At 44.1% G+C, this 13,393-nt stretch overlaps 1 protein-coding gene and 1 long non-coding RNA gene across 5 annotated transcripts in view; one reads left to right on the plus strand and one right to left on the minus strand.

Moving 5' to 3' along the window:
- LOC131109040 (uncharacterized) overlaps positions 1-13,393 on the minus strand; it is a 271,033-nt gene that overhangs the window by 158,822 nt on the left and 98,818 nt on the right. The gene's annotated exons all lie outside the window — the stretch shown is intronic.
- LOC131109039 (cadherin-18-like) overlaps positions 1-13,393 on the plus strand; it is a 102,471-nt gene that overhangs the window by 44,647 nt on the left and 44,431 nt on the right. The window contains exon 1 of one of the 2 annotated variants that reach the window (XM_058060575.1): positions 7,876-8,021. The exons of the other annotated variant lie outside the window; for it this stretch is intronic. The gene's annotated coding sequence lies outside the window, so the exon portion shown is untranslated. Of the gene's footprint in view, positions 1-7,875; positions 8,022-13,393 lie in introns of those variants that run through there. 2 annotated transcript variants of the gene reach the window in all.

Consider the following 13,393-nt stretch of genomic DNA (forward strand, 5'->3'; position numbering starts at 1 on the left):
GAAGGTTCTTGAACTACAAAAATATTCAATTTATGAATTTTTGTTTATTTTATTTCTATATCATGCTTCAAGCCCCTAAAAAATATAAGTTGCAGTCCATAAATGGCCGCCGACAATGGCGTATTATGGCTAGTTATGACTCCTGTGAGTCCAAGGCTGCATGCCTCAGCAGCAATGCGCACTCTCTGGGCTTGTGGATGTGCCCTGCATGCCTGGATGGGAATACTTTACCTTCCATGAGCACTTGTATTCGGAGTGGAATTAGGATGCGTACACAAATACCCCCAATGTATGGGAACTACTCTATTGAGTAAAAACGCTTTGACGATACAATACCTCCTTAGTTAAAGAACCCAAAGTCAATAATTGCTGTTTTTATGTAATTGTAGCATTGGCTGATTGCTATATTTTTAACCTCAACGGTGGTTGCCTTTCAATCTTTCCGCAGCTGCTACACTCGGCGTACGTGTCCCTCAGAGGAAAAGAAAGTAATTACACGCGAACGTAATCATCCATCTTTGTTTATTAACAGGACTAATTTCACTCGTTATTAAAGTGAAAACTCCTACAAACGGGGGAGGCCGGATTTAAAAAAAAAAAAAAAAAAAGAAAGCGGTTCCGTTGAAGGAATGAAGCTAATTAGATTTGTCGTTCAACGTTTTCGATGCCATCTACACTCCAAGCATCACAGATATTTTCATTTCTGTCAGCGTTTTTTTTTTCCACGGCAGTGGGAGTGACGCAGGTGTGCGTCTGCTCGGCCTCGTCTTCACGCCAATGACATCTGACAGTGTCGATTTCCGCACAGTCGGGGGGGGGCTCCGGGGGTCGCCTCGGCGGGGTTTGTGTCATCTCTACGTGGAAAACACACACCTGTCGCCTCACGTTTCATCAACGTATCCCTCCATAGGCGCGTTACATCAGCGCGGGGCTTTGTTTGGTGTTAAATAGTAGACTTTGTCTGACTTCTCAGGCGCTTTGCTCCTGCTCACCAGGCATGAACACCTTTAGCTGGAAGAAGCTCTATGAATTTAATTGGAGTGGATGCAGGAAGTAAAAAAAAAAAGGCTAAAAATGACTTTTGTTCTCCAGTTATGGGAATATAGGAACACAAAATAGCTCAACTAGAGATGTGTGAGACATTAACGAGTCGTTCAAAACTGAATCGTGACTTATGGGTAATGGGAGCCTTTTATTGCGGCCAACCTAGTGTGCAATATTGTTTGAAAACAAACCCCTTAAAGCAAGTTAAAGCTAGTGCTAGCTAACTAGCTGAAAACATTCTGATTAGTTTCATTGGCTCCTTTAAAAAGATGCAGAACTAAAGCGACCTCTTCACCTTGTGTGGTACACAAAGTGCTGCTCGCAGGAAGAGGAAATAGTCAGCCATAAGTTATGACAATAAGTAGGGTCATTTAGTTTGCGGTCAGCGTTCTAAAAAGCCCATTAAAGCGCCGCCGTGTTTTCTTCATAAACTTCTGTTTATGGAGTGTTCGAGCTCCTCGGCCACGGACGAGTCCCAAACGCAGCCGGAGGCCAAAACGCCGCCTGCGAAAGTGAAACCTTTTGACCCGTGACTTTCCATAATGTGAACACATAAATATGACTCTCGCTTCGTCGGCCGAGCGACACGCACACGCAGCAGGAAGTACTGAGACGTACTGCGGCTTTAAAAGGCACAAGTAACGGAGATGACGGTCACATTTGAACGAGTTCTCCCGACCTCTAAGATCGACCGGGCCGTGCTGCGTGATTGTTTGTCCCAAAATATGAAATCCATCAAATCCACCCTCCCCCGCATTCTGCCGAGTGTGTCGGATGTCAAATTCTTACTGCGGACCGCCCGGTGCCTCGCGGTCACTCGGAACGGCAAAGTCGGGACTTGGATTTCATCCGCGGCTGCAGAAAGCCGGTATTGATCTCATCAATGATTCAACGGGGCGAGCAGCCGTGGGTGTAGAACAAGGAATGCGCCCACATTAATCGGCTTTAGTGGACAAAACATCAAGAAACGGAGACGCCGTAGCTCAGCCCATTCAAACGTACTTCTCTGATCGGAGGGGGGTAACTTTTCTCTTAAGTATTGGACAAGAAAAGGTGCGGAAATGTGATTCAATAGCGTATAGTCATCTTAAGTCAGGACTTAGTAGGTTTAAAACTAAGTCTAAGGCTAATTGTTGCAGAAGTGACCTTCCCTGCAAGAGTAGCAGCGTAACGGCAGATGAATTATTTACCCTCGGCATCATCATTTATGCAAGGCCCTCGGTTGATGACGCCAACATTCACAGCCAGATCACAAAAGAAGCATCAGCGCCCTGTCATAAAGCATACGCGTGACGTGTCGGGGAAATGTTGGCAACTTGGCCACCGCCGCCTGCTCCCGCCTCTGGCAGCGCCGTGGGGTTTCCACATGCATGCTGCTCCCTCATTTAAAGATGCACAACAAAGATGTGGCGCCGTCTCACACCGAGACATTTGGAGGTGGAAGACGTTTGATCCGTTCTAACGAGGAAACAATGGAGCCATTCTTGCACGACTTGTGCCAGGCTTTGTTAGCGTACGAAAACAACATGGTGGGAAACATCACTTTTGCATTGAAACGTAACCGCTGCTCGTGTTAGAAATGTCAACAATCGTTCATGAAAATCAGGAAAATTAGTCTTTAACCAAAGTTTGCATGTTAATGCAGTGGAACCTTGGTTAGCATCATTAATGTTACACAGAAATATGAACGAAATGATGAACTAAAGGGATACATAAACATTTAAGACTATTTTTGAAGATGTGACAGTTCCCAAAGACACAATGTGGTAACAAGATCAACACCACCTTCCTGTTTTGCCATGAGTTATTTCATTTATCCTTCCATTCCCTTACCAATATGCATTTAGAATTGTTTCACACAAGTAAAATTATCAAAACCTGTTTGGGATTAACATTTTTGAGAGTCAACCTTTGATGACATCATAGACAGGTGACGTAGCCGACGTCTGGTTGCCATGCTAGCATGCTAAGAATGCAAACAAGACGTTTTGTGATTTAAAAACTACTTTTGGACTAACTCGGTGCATTAATAACATGACCACAACCAAAGTTCCACTGTGTATTTAACTCCTAAGAGCTAAATAATATGCTAAGCTAGCATATTTTCAACCAAGAATGACTATATGCATCAACATGTTATACACATTTATATTACATTTGTATCATAAAATGACTTCAAATCAAAGTGTTTCATGAAAGAATAGCTAACGGCAGGTTCTAGCTAGTGGCTAGCTACTGCAATAACAAACGGCCATTTTGTTTGTAAAAAAAAAAAAAAAAAAAACAGCACTCAGCACAACAGAAAAAGCGCCTCGTCTTAGGCAATTAGCCCCTCAGTCCAGGCCGTGATTTACAGAGCTGTCATTAAAAAGTCGTCAGGAAAATCGTCTCCATGCGGAGAAACAACAACCCCGGCAAAAATCGATAGCCCGCTAACCTTTCAAGCATCGTTGTTAGGGAGAAGACCCTTTTGCGTTTACAGGAGATTAACACTTCTATGAGGCTGCAAGTTCTCCCGACGTCCATTAATAAATCATCAGCGGAATCCATGCACTTTTACTAGCATCATAGAGCTTTATAGGCTGTTTACTACTGTTTTAATACCACTTTACTTTCTCCCACTGGAGCTTTTTTTCCACACGCTTTTATTCAAGGGCTTTCATCTAAGAGCACCATCCCCTGAATTCACAGACGGGGGGCCTCCTGGAGCTCAGCTCAATACGCCGATGCCGAGATAGGGAACGTGATACTTGGTTTTTTGGGCGGAGGGGATTTTGACCGACTTGTTGTCGGAGTAGCAAAGTCATTGTGGTTGTTGCGTTGCAACTCTGTGGCTGTGTTAACAGTTTTTCCTGGTTGCCAGGTGTGCTGCTTTGGTGGGATTTGGGACTGGGAAGGCTAAGGTGAATTCATACAAATGCTAAAGTTCTGGTTTTCATGTCAGTTCTCGTACATTGTCTGGTTTGTCACGGAATCATGGCATTCAGTTTTGGGATGTGAGTAAAAACGACATTTGCTATGTGAAAAATCGCTTTGGTTTTCATATATTTTTATAGTTTTTGTCCTTTTGGAACAAAGATCCTTCAGATCCAACCGCTGATGACATCATAGACTAGATGAGGACTCGACCGAGTCCACGTTCTGGTTTGAAAGGGGAGCTACGTTAAGGTGGAGAAGCTGTATCGGAATACTCCCGTCCATTGCAAAAAGATTCAATCATTTCGCCTCTAAGAAATAAACAAGACCTCCCCCGACCCCTTGGGTTCGGGGGGGCTGGGGGTCTATGACCACCATTCCATCCCAACGGAATGCTAACAAAGGTAACGCCACCCAACAATTTCAGACATTCCTGTCTAAAAACACTGATAAATAACACTGAATGCTGCACCGAGTTCCCGGACTAGAGCTGTCCTATCTAGTCTCTCCCACCATGAAGTCATCTAAGACAACCCGAACAGTCCAGTTGCCATCGATTCAAATCCCTGAGTAAACAAAAACCTGGGCGTAGGTTAACCGATGTTTGCATTCATTGTCCTTCGCCATTATCGCTACCTGAATAGAAAACCACATGAGTACATGAAACATAACTGAACATCCATAAACACAGAAAGGATACAATGGCCTCGGCTTTGTATGAAACGTCCGCTAATTACAGCGTTCATGTCGACACACGCGAGAGGTGATGGATGAGGAAGGGGCGGAGCCAACGAGAAGCGCATTGTTTATCGTCGAGGGCGTCGCTTTTCTCATTACTTCCTGCCGTCCCTCTCATCCGGCTGCTCCCTTTTCCCGTCGGCTAATTTGTCTTCCCGAGAGCCGCTCTTCTTCAGTTTATAGATCTTGACCAGCAACCCACCTCCCCTGCCTTGCTCCATGACGCATCGCCCTCCATCCTGTTGATTTCTCCTCCGAGGTCTAATTGATGAGTGAACACTAACAAGTATCCTCTCCATCATGTTGTTCTGGTGAAGGACCACCCCCCCCCCCTTCCCGTCTTCTTCCTCTTCTTTTCATGGAGGCCTTCATTATTCATTGAGTTAGTGTTTGGATGGAGGGAGAGCAAAGACACGGCTGAATTCATGGGCAGACTCAACAGCTGGCCTAAGGCGACTGAGGGGGAGGCAGAGGCAGGTCAGACATGACTGACTGACTAATTGATTGACAGCGACCAGCAGGATGAGGAACATGGACGAAGCGGAGCGGTCGGCTGCTTTTGACGTAATTGGACTCGGACAAAGAAAATTGAAGTATGTTTTTTTTTTTAAATAGCAACCCACATTCCGAGATATCACTGACGTTATTTACTAAGATTGACGTTATTAGCAACTCTTCACATCTCCAGTACATGCACAGGTGGCTGCCATGGCAACACGCACAGTATGACGCTAGCTGGAGTTAGCTGAAATACATTTTTAATATTCACACTTTTTATAGGAGCTGGGCGAAGCTTGTAAACAGATGGCAACCATATTTACTTGAAAATAAACTGCATACTTTTTCTATAGACAAAAATCAAATTGAGATCGTTTTTTTTCCGCTCGTTAAATGAACTGAAATTAAAATGGACCGCCATAAATAATAATAATAATAATCAAAACAATATGTGCCCATTAAAAAATGGCACAGCATAACATCTCACCGCAACACTGAAATGACCTGTAATTATATTCCAATTACATTACAAGTAAATTACAATAAAAAGCATTCAAGAGATGTGATATGTAGTATCCCATACTGGTCACTAGGTGTCAGTATTGTTACACTGATATGACAATAGCCACTGCAGAAAGAACTGTCCAGAACAGGAAGTAAAAACAACAACAAGCAACTGTAAAAGTAACTATAGGGGTGCTATTTCATTGATAGAAGGCTCTAATACATAGCAGTACACAATTATTATTTGTATGGGAAGTCCACTTCAACTGCAAGATCCATCCATTCGCACAATTCAGTATTTTTGTGAATATTTTGGGTTATCTGCAATGGATTCATCGGATTTGCATTATTTTGGAATGAGTAACCCCGCAAAAAACACGAACCCTTCCATTGGCATCTCAGTTTTAAAAGGGAAAAGGGACATTAGCGGAATGATGTGTGGAACAACAACAACACCACCACCACCATCGTGATGATACGAGCACTCTTGAGCAACAGGATCCAATCCCAGCTCACATAATAACCACAGCACAGACGCGGTCAGAAGGCCTGGCGGGTCGCCACAGCCTGTCATTGTCGCCAAATGTGTTGACACTCCAGGAGGAAAGTGTTTTTGTCAGCGCAAAAACATGCCGGCAGAGATGCCGCTGTCTGGATTCAAGCGAGGGCTGAGGAAGCGCCGAGGTTCAAAGAGTGTTTACGCCAAGTTGCAGCTGAGCGCAGCTGACGAGGCTTTCTTTTTTTTTTTGTTTTTCCTTTTTAAGGGCGTGCATTGATTTGTTTTAAGTCAGTCAGTTGTCGCTCTTCAGCAGATACACAAATACACACTAAAAAGGATGGAAATAGACGCCCGACGTTGCCAGGTGGCCTCCTATTGAAGCTTCACAGCAACACCGCATATGCATTCAGCAGCAGGAAAACTACTGTTGTGGAGGCGGAATGTTTACTGGACGCTACTTTAGGTACACACCATCTCATATGAGCGCCGCATCAATAATTCTATAATCATTTTTCCTGAATATTTATCTGTATTTGGTCATAAAATGACGACAGAAAGGTGAAGATTAATCAAGGATTATTCATTCATTCATTCATTTTCTACCGCTTTTTCCTCACGAGGGTCGCCTATCCCAGCTGTCTTTGGGCGAGAGGCGGGGTACACCCTGGACTGGTGGCCAGCCAATCACAGGGCACATATAGACAAACAACCATTCACACTCACATTCATACCTATGGACAATTTGGAGTCGCTAATTAACCTAGCATGTTTTTGGAATGTGGGAGGAAACCGGAGTACCCGGAGAAAACCCACGCATGCACGGGGAGAACGTGCAAACTCCACACAGAGATGGCCGAGGGTGGAATTGAACCCTGGCCTCCTAGCTGTGAGGTCTGCGCGCTAACCACTCGATCGCCGTGCCGCCCTAAGGATTAATCAAATGATTGCTATTGAAGCCAAATAGAGTGCAGTACCCGGCAGCAACCAGCAGAGGCACTGATGAGTTGGTTTAACTTAACTAGTTCCTGTAAGGTCGTTATTCGCCACTTTTCGATGCAAATATTACAGCTTTTAATTCAATGAATTCGTGGTCGACTACGGCCTACTTTTAGTAAATAAAAATACATATTTTAGCAGATTTTAGGAAAATACACGGCATGCAGAAGCATTTAAAGATGTGATGTATAGTATTGTACTTTGGCCACTAGGTGTCAGTATTGCTGAGACAATTGCGAAAGCAGGAAGTACACCATCCTGAAAACTTGCATGCATCTAATAATGTTTTATTTGTGTCTAATATGTTTTACTTTCTATTCTTATGTCTCCCATATCAGGTAATGGGAGTGTAAAGGTGTTTTTTTTAGTACTTTTAGGTGCCGGAGGGGAAGACGGCACAAAAATGAGAAAAGGGATAACATATCGCTTCCTGATGGCTATCTTATATAATCAACGTGTTAACAGAGAAGGAGAGGAGCCGACCAGGGAGGCAGATAACGGAGAGAGGTAGGAAAAAAGCGGGGAGGCTGACTGACGGTAAGAGTCGACCAATCGGGCGCCTCTCCCTGCACTGAGCCTCTCTGCTAGGCGTGCACGATTGGACGGGACGCGCGCACACAAACACGCACGCACGCACGAGCGCTCGCTCACTCGCTCGCTGGCTGGACTCACTCGTCCCGTCGGCACACGAGCACACGCGGGGGAAGCAGGCAGGCGGCATATCCGAGAGGGGCTGCAACCTCCTGGAAGAAGAGGATGAGGAGGATAGTATGAGGAACATGGTGGAGCATCTCGGAGCGTTTTAGGCAGGAGGGAGCATGGCGAGGTAGGGAAGTTTATTCCATTTGTTTTTTTTGGGGGGGGAAGTTGTCACATGACTGGGATTGATTCTGCTTGGGAAGAGGAGGACACTTTTTTCCGGCATCATCAGCCTTTTTTTCCGGCTTTGTGTGTTTGCGTGTGTGTTTTCATGCAAAGTGATTGACGGATGTGCAGAATGGAAGTTGGAGGATGTCCCGTGATTTGCCAGACGTGACTTGACGCGCACTGCAGGAAACCAAAAGGAGCGTGAGTGAGTGCTGCAGCAAAAGGAGGCGAGAACGCCTCAGTCCTCTTCAGAGACTGTGTGTGTGTGCATGTATGTGTATATGTGTGTGTGTGTGTGTGTGTGTGTGGAGCAATGCCCGTGTGCCGGGAGGTGCTTCTAGCTTCTGTCGCTGTAAGTGTGTTGCATTGATTGGGCTTAACGGTGCGTGCTCGTGTGTTTTAAAAAATGGTGTGCTCGGATATATGGGCCAGTTTACAGACGTGTTACAGAGGACACGGTGACACGTTTAATGTGTCGTGGACAGCTGTGCACACGTGATTAGGTTTCACCTGCACAAGTTAATGACTACCACGGAAGCATAATAATCATGCTCATGTTGGGAGGCATTTTTACTCAACGCCGTTTTCACTGCATGGGAGAGATTTGGAGTCAGGAAATTCAGAAATTCATTGATGATGTTTGGAAGAAGAAAAAAAAGGAGTGCACTACTTGGTTGCCACCAGCAGTGGCGCTATTGAGTCTAAAGCACTTTGCGATCCAAACGTGATGTATGGCGCAGCCAACTCTTCCAGGTAGCATATATCAATATTAAATTCATACAGACAATAAATTCACTACCCTTTTCCAATATTTTCCAAATCAATGGTCACAAAAAATGTACCTTTCTCATTTAAACCCCAAAAAATCAGGGCAAATACATATGATTCTGGTTAACATTAACATTGAGAAAGTATAAGATTACTTCGATCCCTTGTCATATTTAGCAAGGATAGCTACTTTCCACGTTACTTTCATCAAAAACAGCTGCCAAATTCCAAAGTATGTTATTAAATAATCTTCAATAACCCCGAGACATTTAACGAAACAAAATAATAACATGAGATTAATATAAGCCTACTTTCTTTAAAAGGTTTGTATTTTTCCACAAAATCAAAACAGCTTTTTTCCACTTTTCTGACCCATAAATCACAAATCAAAGGGAATATAGCTGGAATAGGTGCAGATTCTGGAAGACCTAGAAAGTTTTCTGTGTGGGTTATTGTGTGTAGCGGCTCTATAGGAGACCACAAGCATAATAATAATACATAAAACTGCTTACATGCTAAGAGCGTACCAAGTTACGGTACCTAGAGTATCCCAAATTCATGGGATTCGTGTTTCACTTGACGGCCCACCGCTAGTTGGCGTACGCAAACGCCACAGCGAACGCCGTAACATCCGTGCAACATCGGGTGTCATTGAATTACAACTGTTAACATCATGTTAAAATACTTTCTAAACAGCGGCCGTTTATCCCTTAAAAATATGGAGCAGCTGCTGAAGGCGTGGCTGACGGGGAAGCGGGGAAGCGGGCTCGCCGGCAATACCGTGGGGGGCCCGGAACCAATTAATGGCATTTTAATTCATTTCAATGAGGAAAACGGATTTGACATACGCGTAATTTCAGTTAAAAGCTCCATCATGGAGCGAATTAACTGGCAAGTCGAGGCGCGGCGGCTATCCAGTAGCGAGCTCGGCTCGTGTAAGTACCGCCCCAGACAGCAGGGGGCGCAATTGTGGAGTTTGAGTAATGTGATATAAAGTATACTAGTAGCATTAGGTAGTATTGATGACTAGAATATACGTTCATGGATACAATACTGGTCAATCATGTTGGTACTTGTTTATAACAGCCACTAGGGGGCGTAGTAGTGCAGTTTCCCGGTTATTGCCGTGATATCTTCCTGTTTTTGACATTTCCCGCCCAATAATTGACACAACTCAACAAAGCCAACCACCTCAGCTCTTTGTCGGTCTCGGTATCCTTTATGCGTGCCCACCGTTTCCTGGAGTGACTCAGAGGGGGGGGGGAAAAATAATAATAAAAGGGAGCTTTGTGTGACGCCGGGCTGATATAATCACCCGTGAATGTTCCCTTGTCTGCAAAGGCCACGGAGCTAATTAGAGCCCTATTAATCCTAACCAAGACAGCGACTCAGGAAGACGAGCACTTGCATCTTGACTTGCCGCGTAGATGTCACGGCGCGTGGACGTGCACCCACTAACACCAGCAGACTGAGAGGGGAGGTGGAAGGGTCTCCGGGGGATTTTTTCCTGCAACCGGATCAAAGACTACAACGCGGACGCTCAGATGAACACCAAAGAACGTAGTCGGCATTTAACAAGACAATGTCAAATCAATAGGTTAGGAATGACGCTAATCTCAACTTTAATCTTCACTTCGCTTTCATCTGCGGTAACCTCGACATTTCAACTCACGCCACGACCAATCAGAAGCGCCAGCTATGATGATTGACACGTTTTGACCAGTGACGCGTCAACCAGGTGACGCTGCAGGAAGTCCGAGTCAAAGTGCCGACTGACTTCATGGAATCGCTTTACATGTATTTATTCTTTGCATTTTTTATGATTGTGCTGAAATATCTGTCATGATAACATGGTATCGTTCTATCGTATACTACCTCTATATATTTCCTAGGAGTGTCCTGATCTGATATCACATCAAAAAAACAGTATCGCATCATAACTGCCTGCATCTGAAAAACTCTTATGCAAGCAGTCCATTCCAGACCCACGTGATGATAACAAGCACGAGTGATGTCAGCCGTGGTTTTCCTTAAAGCGACCCCCCCCCCCAAAAAAAAAAACAGCTGCGTGTCATGCAACACCATGGCTTCCTGACACATCCACTGCTCTTTGACACGTTGTCCAAGCGTGACAAACTCCCACGGGATGGCAAAAAAATTCATCGGTCGTGTCGTTAAAAGCTCCACGGAGCAACGTCCAGCCTCGCTACATTGTGACTATTGAACGCCGTAACATCCGCATTGTCATTTCCTGTTGTGCGTTGAATCAAATGTAGAAGTTATCGGGAAAAAATGATGAAGGTGAGCGCGCTTCTGAAGCCCAGCGAGTCGATAAATGCTAACACTCCAGCCAGGGCTGTTAAAATAATTTATAAACAGTGGACATCTCTCCATGAAATCATGGAGCAGCTGCTGGTGGTGATGGCTGACGGGGGAAGCCGGCTCGCAGGAGATACAAAAAATATTGAATAAATATTTATATTTTATATTTTTTTTTATTTATTTATTTTATATTATTTTATAATATATAAATTTAATATAAATTTAATATAAATTTAATATAAATTTATAAATTGAATAATATTTTAATATTGACAAAAAAAAATATCCTCTCATTATGTGTGGAAGTGGTAAGTTTTTGGCTTCTTTGTTCTTCTTCCCACTCAGTTTGAAACACTAAATTCAGAATAAATTGCAGAGGCTAACTCGTTAGCTCACTAGCTTGCTATGCTAGCAGCAGCTGTCTCTTCTATCCCTGCAGTGATCCCGTCGTCTGCGGAATTTAATGTAAACAAGGAATAATAAAAGTGTAAAAATGACTATAGGGGTGTTATTTCAAGTCTAGAGGGCTCTAAGGATGTTAAAAACTGTATTTTTCTAAGCTCAAACTACAAAAATATTCTGTTTATTAATATTGACTTCTACTTTGCGGAAACCTGGAACCAATTAGCCACAATAAACGAGGCATGACTGTATTTCCATTTTGGCGAGCAAAACATTCAGAGGATAAAAACAAAAAGCGTAATTCCGCCTCATTGCAAAGACAAATTGCACTTTCATGCATCCGGCCACCATTCCAGACGTTGTTATTCATTTTAGGTCGGTGATGATGGCTGGTGTCACCGGTGCAATCTTGTAAAATAATCCCCGCCTTCTAATGTTGCTTGTTTCGGGAGAGATAAACGACGCGTGAAATTCCGTCCTTACGCTTCTTATCAGTCATTTACGCTTGATGTAAAGCGACAACGCAGAGAAATGACGGCCCATCAAACACCAGGCGGATTGTTTGAAATTCCCGGGGCAGGAGAACACGAGCGTGGGGAATAAGAGAGTAGAATATTCCAATAGAATTCATGTCTCTCTGAGGGGTCTCAGTCATTCAGGTCAGCGTTAGACTGAGCCGGAAGAATGTGGGTTTTTTTCCAGTTCCCGGGTGTATTCCGAAGTGAATCCGATGAGAATTACATTTGCAGTTCTGACGGCGACGGGGACCAACCTGAGAGGTCTGTTCTCTTCTAGCACGGTTCTGTCTGGTAATTAGAACCTCAGAGACCGACAAACAAAAACAAGATGGCTTTGGGACTCGGATGGGGCCAATCCAGCTATGTCCGGCAAGGCGGGCTTGGGAGCAGTGTAAAACCGACACAGCAGACCTCGATACCGACGCCTGACCGCATCAATGTATCACATGACTATTTACCATGCATCATTACCGCCATTAGTCTGGGAGTGCGTTTACCCGGCGCTTACGTTTCAGCCGTGCGACGAGGCGGAGTGAAACCGGGATGAGAAGACTCCTCTCTCCGTGTTTGCCCTTTGTTTTAAGCGTCTTTGCCAAACATGCAAAGCGAGTCACGGCGGCCAACGCCACCGCATGAATAGTTAATGTCCTATTAGGTGAGTTTGGATTTCCTGTCTCTCATACGCGATGAGGCTTTGCTTTCCGGGGAGACTCTTCTGCCTTTTAAATGCCTCTTAAAAAAGGATACGCGGTTATTATGCAATCACTGCACATTCCTAACTTGGGAATTCTGTTATCCGCTCGGACGTGTCGGGAGTGCTTGGCATGCTACTCTTAAAACAAAACTTGAGAAACGTGAGAGTCAAAGCCTTCAAAAATGGCTTTCCTGGAAACTCCGTGATTTGAAACATCGCCATCACGTAACGAGGACAGGAAGTGCGGCGGGGACGATATCAAGAACATTTCTTCCATGTTGGCAGTTGTCGTTACTCATGCTTGAACTCATACAGATACATAAATTAATATCACAGCTTCTCATTAAGGAAATGGTAGAAGCTGGAGCCTATCCCAGGACTGATGGCCTATCCACTGTTCTACTTAGAATCAGGTTTACTTCTTGACTTCTCAATTAGCCTGGTAAGCTAGGAGGTTTAAAAAAAAAAAAGGTTATTTTTAGAAAATGAGTTTGGTGAAAAAGCTGTAATATTCTGGGAATAAAGTCAAAATATCACAAAATGAAAATGGCCAATATTTAAGAAGCAGAAATACAGTTAGTACTAATGTTTTGTCACCAGTACGACAAAGCTGAGATGATTCTTAGC

The sequence above is a fragment of the Doryrhamphus excisus genome, chromosome 21, assembly GCF_030265055.1.
Source record: "Doryrhamphus excisus isolate RoL2022-K1 chromosome 21, RoL_Dexc_1.0, whole genome shotgun sequence".
Lineage (NCBI taxonomy): Eukaryota > Metazoa > Chordata > Actinopteri > Syngnathiformes > Syngnathidae > Doryrhamphus > Doryrhamphus excisus.